This window comes from Corvus kubaryi, unplaced genomic scaffold (assembly GCF_017639235.1).
Source record: "Corvus kubaryi isolate FWS band 111438036 unplaced genomic scaffold, C.kubaryi_AGA036_p1.0 37396, whole genome shotgun sequence".
NCBI lineage: Eukaryota > Metazoa > Chordata > Aves > Passeriformes > Corvidae > Corvus > Corvus kubaryi.
The window spans coordinates 21,053,734-21,063,957 of record NW_024581135.1 but is presented as its reverse complement, the minus strand read 5'-3'; the positions used below and the strand labels follow the sequence as shown (position 1 = coordinate 21,063,957).

The following is a 10,224-nucleotide window of genomic DNA, read 5'->3' as shown; positions in this document are numbered from 1 at the left end:
GGGGGGCGCCCGGGCTGGGCCCGGGCCCGGCGGGGGAGCCCCCGCGGGGAGCGCGTACCCTCCGCGTTTGACCCCGGGCAGCGCTGCGGGGGTGGGATGGCGGCCCCGGCCTCCACGGGAGGTGTCCCCCTCGCAGACGCTCGTGTTAACGCTGGAGTGGGGGCGCACGGGACTCCCCACGCGGGGCCGCACCCCCAGCACCCGCTGCCAACACCCAGGCACCGGCGGGGAGAGTCTGTAACCCGCCCCCCGACCCGGAGCCTCCCGCTCGGGCGCCTGGGTGAGCCCGGTCATTACCAGCGCGGGAGCCAGCGCGGCTGGAGCGGTGTCAGCAAAACCAAGGCACATCCTGCACTTTCGTCCGCAGTTTCCACCCGGAGGACAGCGGTGTGTCATGGGCAGGAGCCAGAGGTCACAGACCTTCGGGGCTGAGGCGACTCGGCCGACGGCAACCCCGGGCGTCCGCCCACGGAGCTGGGGTTTGTGCCTGGGGAAAAGCAAACACGGGTTTGAACGGGCACGCTCTGTTAACTGGTTTAAATGGCCACAAGCACACTGCTCTTCCTGAGCAACTACACCTTAAACAGACTTGGCTGTTTAATAAACCAGCCCTGGTCCCCTGTAGCGCTGACCTCTGATCCCATAGCAATGCAAAGATTTCTTGGAGTGCTGTGCCCGCACTGCTGCGGCCGAGCGGCGATAATGACCAAGGGTCCGTGGCCGACAAACTATTTAGGCAAGAGGGAGGCAGAAAAGTTCTCTCCCACGTCTGTGGGGCATTTGGTGATTATCACTGCCTGTGGCAAGTGGCCATGCCTGGCGGGCGGCAGGCTCCTCACTGAACTCGGCATTTGTCAGACGGTAATGGGAGCAGGTAGCAAACAAGCCCCTTCCCAGCCCATGCAAGCCAAGCACGGCCGAGAGAGGTGGTTCACAGCCCCCATCCTCACCTGAGCACACATTTGCCATTTCACCTCCTCCTCCCCCGCAGCCCTGAGCAAGGCAGGTGTAGAAAGCTCCAAGCGCCACAGGCTTCACACCCACGCTGTCCCTGGGAAAGAGGTAGGGCGAGGAGGGAGGCAGGAGTGCAACAGGCCCCGTACCCACGCGGCACCAGCCGTGGGCTCCCCCCGCCTCCCCCGCCGCCCCGCTCACCTGCAGCGCCCCGAGCCAGCCCGCGGCCGCCGCGCTCCGGCCTCGCTGCCAGCAGCTCCCGCTGCGGGAGGAAGGAGAGGCATCCGAGGAGACAAGGGGAACAAAAGGACGAGATCAGAAAACGGAATAAAAGAAGGAAATGTAGCGAACACTAAAAACAAGAAGAGGAATTTTACCCGTGGGGAAGAGAGGGAAGCGCCACTTACCATGAGCTTTTCTTTTCCCCCCTACAATTTCTGCAGAAATTCTGACAATGCACGTGCTCGTTTTCCCTTTCCCATCCCACACAAACCTGTTGTTGTTTTACTTTCATTATTTCACTTTATTGCATCAGAAATGCTGAATCATAAAACAGGGGTTAGTGAAAATGGTGTTTATATTACAGAAATAAGCCCCACATTATTTTAAAGATCCCTGCACTACTGCTATTATTATTATTATTATCATCATCATCATCATACATCTTGGCAGGTTGAAAGGTATCTCAGAACAGTAAGAATTCAGCAGTAATTTAACATCCCACAGCAGTATTTTAAAAGCATCAAATAGCATTTTGAATTTTAAGTCAGTACAAGTGTAAATAAATGGATGTACTCCCACATGTCTGTTGTTTTTAAACTTGTGGTGATACTAAAATATTTGCCTAACAGCTTTGAGTTGTAGCAGAATTTCAGCTCATATATACACATGCGTGTGATATTGAATTAAACCATTTGTCATTCTTTTCCCATAAAAGACACAATTTGGCTCTCAGCAAACCATTTGAAATAGAAATTATGATGATACCACAGCTCCATTTTATTTTATGGTACTGTATTGATTTTCAAATAGACAATACATTTTTGTATTTTTGTAATGGTCTAAAAGAATATATTCTGCCTTTTTATTTTACAGTCCTTATGCTATTACTTGTTTTCATTTCAATAAAGGATGGCATTTTTCAGAGATGCTACCATAAATTGCTTCATTTAATAAGTTGCTACACAGAATAATAATGTTACACCAGAGAACAGCACTTTGTAATTTGGAAGAAATAACGTTTTTCTTTTAAAAATATTTCTGCCTCTTTATTTTTAAATTAAAATTATCTTTCTGCTGTTTTCTTTCTGAAGGATAATCTGATTATTTAAAAAATCCTCTTTTTTCTTGCAAGCATCGGAACTTGGGTGTGACATAAAGGGGCTAATTAAAATGGGGAACAAATTAGATTAATTTCCATGGATATAATGGTGATATAAAAGTCTTGTTCTCAACAATGACTCCATAATAGAACAATTTCATTTATGCCTAAGCAGGTTCCTTATTCTGTCTAATGAGGATTGCCAGCAATGTCTTAGTGACAAGGTTTTTATATATTTTTTTGACAGTTTGATAGGAAATCAGTGCTTGCTTCAGGCTTTGCAGTCTCTTCAAACCTGGATTATGAAGGCTACCATAAAAATATGGATAAAATGCTACCTCCCTGTAGTGCCATCCGTTATGGCCTGCACCCCAACGTGGAGATTGCTTTTGTAATAACTGCAGACAACATACTCCATATGCTATTAGAGCTGCAATTCAAATATTCAGTCACTGGGGAAGGAGTCTCCTAAGCTTGTGGAAGACAAGGTCAGTCAAAACATAGAGCAGGCTTCAAATTTGTCACAAGACAGTTTTTGTCTATGTTTATGGGTTTATGTTTGGGGTTTTTTCCCCCTATGGACACTGATTTCAATCGAATTAGATATTTTCATACCTATATTTTTGCAGGGATTCATTCTGAAATTTGCAATGAGAGATCTCTAGTATACATGAGACATAAATATATGCATTATTTTGCACCACAAAGAAAAAAGATCTTGCCGGGACATTACAATACATTAATAATGTCGTGCCATTTAGGATCCTTCATCAGGTTGCAAAATGCCATTATTTCCAAACTATAAGGCAGAATTTGCTTTTCTTCCTAACAGCATGGATGTGCACAGCTCTTTCACTCCTTCTCCGTTTCACAGGATAAATCCTCCATATCCTTCATACTATGACATGAAGGCATAGAAATGCTTTCACTGCATAAAGTTAAGATACACAAAGTTTATAATTTGCTTTACATTTATGCAGTAGTGGGTACATGAGACACTTGCCTCATACAATATGGTATCTCTTGAGGATGAAGGCAGAGCTAGACGACATAAAGAAAAAATCTTTCAGAAGAAAGGAAGATCAGGTATTTCATTCAAACACCAGCTGAATGATACTCACATAAACTGATTTGTTTTCCAGAATATGAAAGACTGGATCTGCTCATAGATGAGGTTAAGTCATTCTCTTCAAGAACTTAACTTAGGTCCGAAGATATGTGTGCTTTGCTTTACTAATCTTATGGGATGCATGGTTTTAAATAGCATGAGTGTAGATGCCAGTAACAAGCACTTGTGAGTGACACCTGGGGAGCTTATTTGTCATTTCATTTATTTAAAAACTGTGCTTCCCTAAGCTGCCTGCTCCAAATTCATCTCCATATATCAAATTATTTGTTTTAATTTGTGTGGAAAAAATTATCATGTAACTGCTCAGGACGCTGAAATCCTCTCTCTCTCTCTGCATACTAGGAAGCAAAATGCAAGGCCTCTTATTATGGTCAGATTCCTGTTTCAGTGCAGACATGGAAGTAAGGTTGGTACATTCTACTCTTCTGCCACTGCAGAAATTTGTCTCCTCTGTTATAACTGTGAAGAGATCTGGTTGCTAGTTACGGTATGTGTTCACGTGTGTTTTAGGCAATCCATAGGAGAAAAAGGAGGCAGCTGTTTGATGCCTCAAGAGACCTTCTGATGCCAAAACCGACTACTTTATATATATACCTGCTGTAAAAGGCACATGGTTCAGATTGTGTTAAATGATCAACACCTTCAAAGCCATCAGTATGTGGCATTCGACCGTCATTAGGAGAAGGTCACATACTGCAGGTAAAGGTGCAGCATCAACACCCAAGTCCTGATCTCACTGTGCCTCTGGTGAGTGCAGTAAAGTGAGGTAAAAAGAACGTGGGTAACATCACACATCTTCGGCAATGTTTGGTAATAATACGTCTCTCAACACCAAGAAAGTGCTGAATAGCAACATGTAATGTTCTTAATCACAGAAGGCCAAATTTTCATAATATCTAGCAATCTCAAACAGCAATGTACCTGCTCCACTAACATGTAATGCATGTTCAATCACATAACTGGGCAACCAAGTAGCTTCTTAGGCATTGCTAGCAATTTACACAGACAATTGTAGTAAATCCATGCAGAGCTGTAGTTTATGCATACCACTCCAAAAGTAGGTACTAAAAATCTAATTCATAGAGCTAGTTTTTTTAAGAGACCTCCCTTTTTGCCACCTAAAATTACCTTCCTTTCGATCTTTAATTCAGAGTAACAAAACATGGGCACTCAAATAGCCATTAGTGCAAGCAAGCCAGCAGAATGGTAGCTTGATTGCATGTACAATTTTCTGTGGGATATCGGAAAGCAAGTTAGTAATTTGGCCCTTTATCATTTTCTCTCTACATATGCGTAGGTGGGTGCTTCCATGTGTATCTATATGAATTACTATATCATATAATTACTTAATGCAATTAGAGTGAAAACCCAGAAACTACACTCTTGTTTTTCTGACTGTTTCCCCTTTTTTAAAAATAAATTACTCACCCCAGTGGCTAGAGCCAAAATATTCTTTACACTTGATGATTTAGCTACCTTATGTGTTTTTACTGGGGGAAAAAAAAGCCCTCTATCATTTATCATGTCATCTTATCACAGTCTCTTTGTGAGACGCAAATAGCACACTAATGTTTTCTTTTGTTAGGGTGAGTTGGCAATCTCCTCAGAGATGGAGCAACTACAGACAGCTCTTTTTTTTGATAATCTTCCTGACACTTGGATGAGACTGGCTTATCCATCAACATACAGTTGCTCAGTAGTAAGTCAAATGCCAACAGTCATTCAGTATGGATGGCACTTCATGTCCATTTTAAAAAAAACAGAATTGAAACTAAAGAATCTTTTTGGCAAATATCTTACCTTCTTGTGTAACTCAGAATAGCTTTTTATCATAAACTGATATTACCAGTGTTACGAAAAGCAGAAAGAGCCTTACATTTACCTTGCCAATTACAGCAGACTTTACAAGATTTCTCTAAAATTTGCATTCCCACTTCTTCCTTGCTTGCTTGCTTTTTTCTCAAGCTGTGTGCACTGATCAAATACATTTGACAAGTGCTGTAGCACTCAGTTATCTGCTACTCAGAAGACCAAGCTTGTTTTCCTGTGTCTTTTGGGATCAGAATTTGTAACAATAAAAGGGCGTTGCTCTGAGCTCAAGGGTGAAATGATCACCAGAAGAAGTAGCAATTAACAAAGCAGCTTCTGTTAAGGACAGAGAAAAGTTTCAGAGGAATTAATGGGGCCATCATGTTTCTGTTCATCTTAATTGAACATCTTAAGATGTGTCAATCTATCTACTCTCCATGACTATTTTATAATACCAAAAATAAAACTGAAAACAAAAAGTGAAAGCCGTCCAAGGCTGGCAGATTATTTCCTTGCTGACATACATTCAATTCTCCACGGGTAGCCTCCTGAGTGAGGCAAAGAGCCACTGGCTGATGGAGCTAACCAGGACTCCAGAGCTGACCAAAGGACAGGAAAGCTCTGCCAAGCACAAAGACAGGTAGCGCTAGAAGGCAAAGCAAGCCCACACTTCTGAGATCCGTTCAGACTTCTGAGAGATCAAAAGTGGAAGAAGAAATCTTGTTCAGCAGAGGAGACATTGAGAAAAGCACCAGAGGTACATTGTGGTGAAGATCAATCAGAGCTTTACGGAATTAAATGCTCTTTTAGCTTTCCTTGATGGAAAACTAAACCACCATAGAGATACTGTGATGTCTGTGATAAATATATGTCCTGAAGACAGAAAGCGTTGCCTAGGGGATATAACGCAGTAATGCTAAATTACAAGCTGTTTTCCTGAAGGACAACACAGCTGCTTTCTTTAAAAAAATATATGGAGGATTCAAGCTGGACCTTATATTCATGTTTGGACAAAAGAGGGTAAAAGTACCCACTGATTATATAAAAGCTGTCTTGCAGAACTAGTAGGATTTAAGGTGACAGATTATCTTTTACCATCAGGTGCAAAATGCAGTGAGTCACCAGGGAGCAAAATCATTGCTGTGAAGCAGAGTTATGCAGCTGGGCTCCAAGACGGCCTCCCTGCTGGAGCACAGTATGTACGGGGAGGGACTGCGGAGCAGGTGAAAGGGAGCCACCACAGCGGGTCTGCATAGACAGCACTGGTGGAGTGGTCAGCTTAGCCTGGCTGTCAGTCCCCTGGGTTTGGGGAGGTGAAAAAAAACCAACAGAGACTGAAAACAAAACTTGAATCAATGTCATGTCTAAAACCCCATAGTAATTGTCAGTAGCAGGAGCTGTGAGCTTACTCCAGGGAAGGACATCCTCCCTGTCATGCACGCTGCAAAGCATGCAGAGGCCTCAGCCATCATGATAGTTTTATCCTCCCTGTTTTCAAACCCCTCTGTCTCTTATATATCTATCTGACATGCCACCATCTGAGACATCTGAAAAAACTCTCTTGCTTTCTAAGAAGCTGCCATTTTAAAGTAAGGTGGGACAGAGTGAGGAGATGAAGGGGGAAAATCAGAACACATGACAGTTTAAGCATGTTGGGCTCAGCAAACATGTCAGAAACAGCAAACACAAGTGATAAAATGCTGGAGATCGTCAGATCACCTAATAATCTCAGATCTTCAGTTTGTCTTCAGGATCCTTTTCTGTGTCTTTGAAATGAACATGAATTCTGTTAATGCTTTCCTTCCTGGCCCTATATGTCACCTATTTCACGTTTCTGTGGAGGAGTCGCCTCTTGCCTCTAAGCCAGCAGTCTCCTGTCTCTGGCTTAGAGACAGTCAACTACCCCCAGGGCAGATGTGCTAGCATTTCTGAACAGCAGCATTTTAGGAAGCAAGAAGCAATGTCACAGAGTGCCAAAAAGCCCTCAGCTAGAAAGGTGGGGATGTGATGCCCGAGATCTTAGATGGGGGAAAAAAAAAACCAAGCTGATGCTTTCTTTTTCAGGCCACAGAAATTCAACAGATAGGGAAATACAGTGTGGAGGAAAGAGAAAGATTGGAAACTTGTGTCACTGGTCATCCAGCTTTCTGTAAATTTGCAAAAGACCAACAGTGGAATGCCTTAACAGAGGCAAAAAATGTTTGGGTTCTGGGCTGTGACTGCATTGTCAGGCAACGGCTGGTGCAGGCTGAGGTGAGAGCAGCAGTGAATGAGGATTTGAAAGGAGACATCACATGTAGAAGGGATGAAGTGAAGGGGCATATAAGGAGCAGAGGATGGTGGGGAGGGGGGGCAGGAAGGCACAAAATATAGGAGCTGCCAGAAGAGGGGATGTTCATTCCCTCTTTGGGAGATATTCATGATACACAGATAGAGGCTTAGAAACTATTCCACAAAAACTCAGGGTTATGGCACTGACTCCCTCACAGGCTAGAAAAATACATGCTTGAAAAGAAAAGGCCTTTCAGGGTAGGAGGGTTTGTTATTTGGGGTTTTAAACTGACAGAATCTGCTGCTGACTTGTAAGGTGGGGAGGTATTAACTCCTGAGAAGGAGGAACAAAAGGCAAGGATTGCGATCCTGCGAGAAAAGACAAGGAGCATTGCAAGTAGAGGTGGGCTGGTCCAGACGGGGGGGGGTTAAGGATATTCATCGAGTGCTTTGAGATGAAACATGCTGTGTGTTCGCAAAGGTGTCTGTCAGTCAAGTGGGGGAGCAACATTGTGACAACCTCTCTTCCAGGAGCAGCAAAGACCAAGATTTTATTCCCTGCAAAGCCAGCCAAGAAATTACTGAAATGGCTGTTTTAACAATCAAAGCAAACAGGGAGAGAACAAAAGAACTCCAGATGCACGTACACACACATCCATCCATCTATCCATGTCCTCCTATGGCCTCCGAAGAGCCAACTTCCACTTCAAGAAAGTCTCTTACACTGGTGAGAAAACAAGCAGCAAATTATTTTGCTGCTGTAAAACTTAAAATTATCTTCGTTTCAGGGAGGGGTGCGAAAAGGGTATAACTTGCATGAAAATTTCTGAGAGTACTGTTAAGTCTAATGCACATGGAATGGCAGAAAAGAGGTTAGATTTCTTTTGAAGGACCCACTCTTGTTTCCTGAATACCAACTTGCTGTCTTACTGCCTACCTCTCAAAGCACGGCTGCTGCTGTGGCTCCTTGAGACAAACAGGCTCAGGTTCCAGAGGGGCTGTCCTGAAAGCCCACAAACACACAGTATTGCTGCACTTGCTGTTATTCACTTGTCAGTATTTAATTAACAAACACAAATGCAGAACTATGCTGAAATCAGAAAAAGATAGTTCGGTTTGGAAAAAACTTTTAATATGAGGAAGTTGCTTGATAAACAGAGAAAAAATTGTTGTTCAGCTGCACTCAAAACACAAGAAAAGGGAAAAAACATCAATGTGTGCCAGGGCAAAAGCACCACTGTCTTGGCAAGAAACAGAAACATTTGCAAGCTTCTGAGTTAGTATTTGAACAATTGGGAAGAAAATGAACTAGAAAAACTGCCTGATGGGCTGCTGAGAAGAATCTTCCTCCCCCTGCTACACACACTGATTTTTGTGTTTTCTTATATCCGGATAAGATGGACTGATGGTACAACAAATAATATCTGACACAGGAGTTATACAAAAACTATGGTGTCAAGAACAGAATTTATAGTGGCCTGCACTCCTTCAATAGCAATCAGATGAGCAACAGAAGTATAATCAACTACCACTAATCTGTTCTACCAGAAAATACTGAAAACTCTATAAGCTTTTTCAGACAGTTGCTATCCCAGTATAGGCTGATACAAAATAAAAACCAAAACACCAAAACCAAACCAAGCCCTGAATTCCTGGTTGAAGATCAAGGTGAGAAGAAACCTTAAGCCTGGCTGTCAAACACCTGAAGAAACAGGTTTTCCAGTGTTTGCTTTGGTCATTTTCCCTATGGTTGATAACTTTAATAAATTACCCTTAACCCTTCATCAGAAGTCTGCCCTTCTCCACTTTTATCCCAAGTTCCTAGTCAGCAACTTCTCAAATTGCCCTTCACATTTTGGAGCTATCTTCACATATTGCAGATGAGGGTCAGAATTCCCTGTTGCCAAGCTATTCATTTTTTCAGTATTTCCTTTTAATCCTTTTCCTACACAAAACAAATTTCTAAATATTACCTGTGTCAAAGTAAAGATTTTTAAATATACATACTTAACTTGGGGCTGGTGGGAGGTAGGGCTGCAATTGTTTGCAGTCCAGGAGCTTCACTTTACTGGATCCTTCTTAGCAGGGCAGGTGCCAGGTTGGTGTGTGTGCACACACAGAGCATTCCAGATACAATGTGCATCCAGGTCCTTCCCAGCACCTGTGATTCCTGACCTTCTACACCCAGTTTGCTTCTAAACACTTTGAAAGCAAGAGCACCCTATTGAAACCCTCAGTGTTCCAGCATTTGCTAAGCAGTACATTCCATTAGTGAACACGTTCACTGCAGGTTAAAATTCTCAGACGCAGATGATACAATGCACTGAGAAGTATTGGCTGGAGGAAAAAAGCCTGTCGTACATAGCAGGACTACTGATAATGTGCAGTGTATTACACTACAGCAAAAATGACTAACATCAAAGCTAAACAGGAATGATTTGTATGGTTGAGACAAGTAGAATAAAATACGTATTTTAACTAAATCAGTTTTTAGGAACACCAGGCACAGGTTAATCCTTTATAAATATGTTCACAGAGTACATTAGACACCAGCCCGCCTACACAAAATGAATGCAGCACACACTCTGATGTATTACAGAGGCAGGATAAATGAGGGAACTCTTCTGTGTTTGATCTGGTTCTGCTCTGTAATTCAGAGATACTGGAGATGGGTGGTGAGTTTCTCATTGATCCCAAAAGAACCAATAATGTTGAATCCTGTGAAATGTAAGCTTTGTAG

At 42.9% G+C, this 10,224-nt stretch overlaps 1 long non-coding RNA gene across 7 annotated transcripts in view; it reads right to left on the bottom strand.

The window, feature by feature from the left end:
- Nucleotides 1–3,654, bottom strand: part of LOC121670646 — a 23,596-nt gene extending 19,942 nt beyond the window's left edge. For 2 of the 7 annotated variants that reach the window (XR_006018186.1, XR_006018187.1), the window contains exons 1-3: nucleotides 1,156–3,654; nucleotides 951–1,051; nucleotides 298–487 (exon numbers count right to left, since the gene is read on the bottom strand). This is a non-coding gene — a long non-coding RNA (uncharacterized LOC121670646). The remainder of the gene's footprint in view (nucleotides 1–297; nucleotides 488–950; nucleotides 1,052–1,155) is intronic. The other 5 variants (XR_006018190.1, XR_006018183.1, XR_006018184.1 and 2 more) reach the window with 5 other exon arrangements.
- Between the last annotated feature and the right edge of the window lie 6,570 nt (nucleotides 3,655–10,224).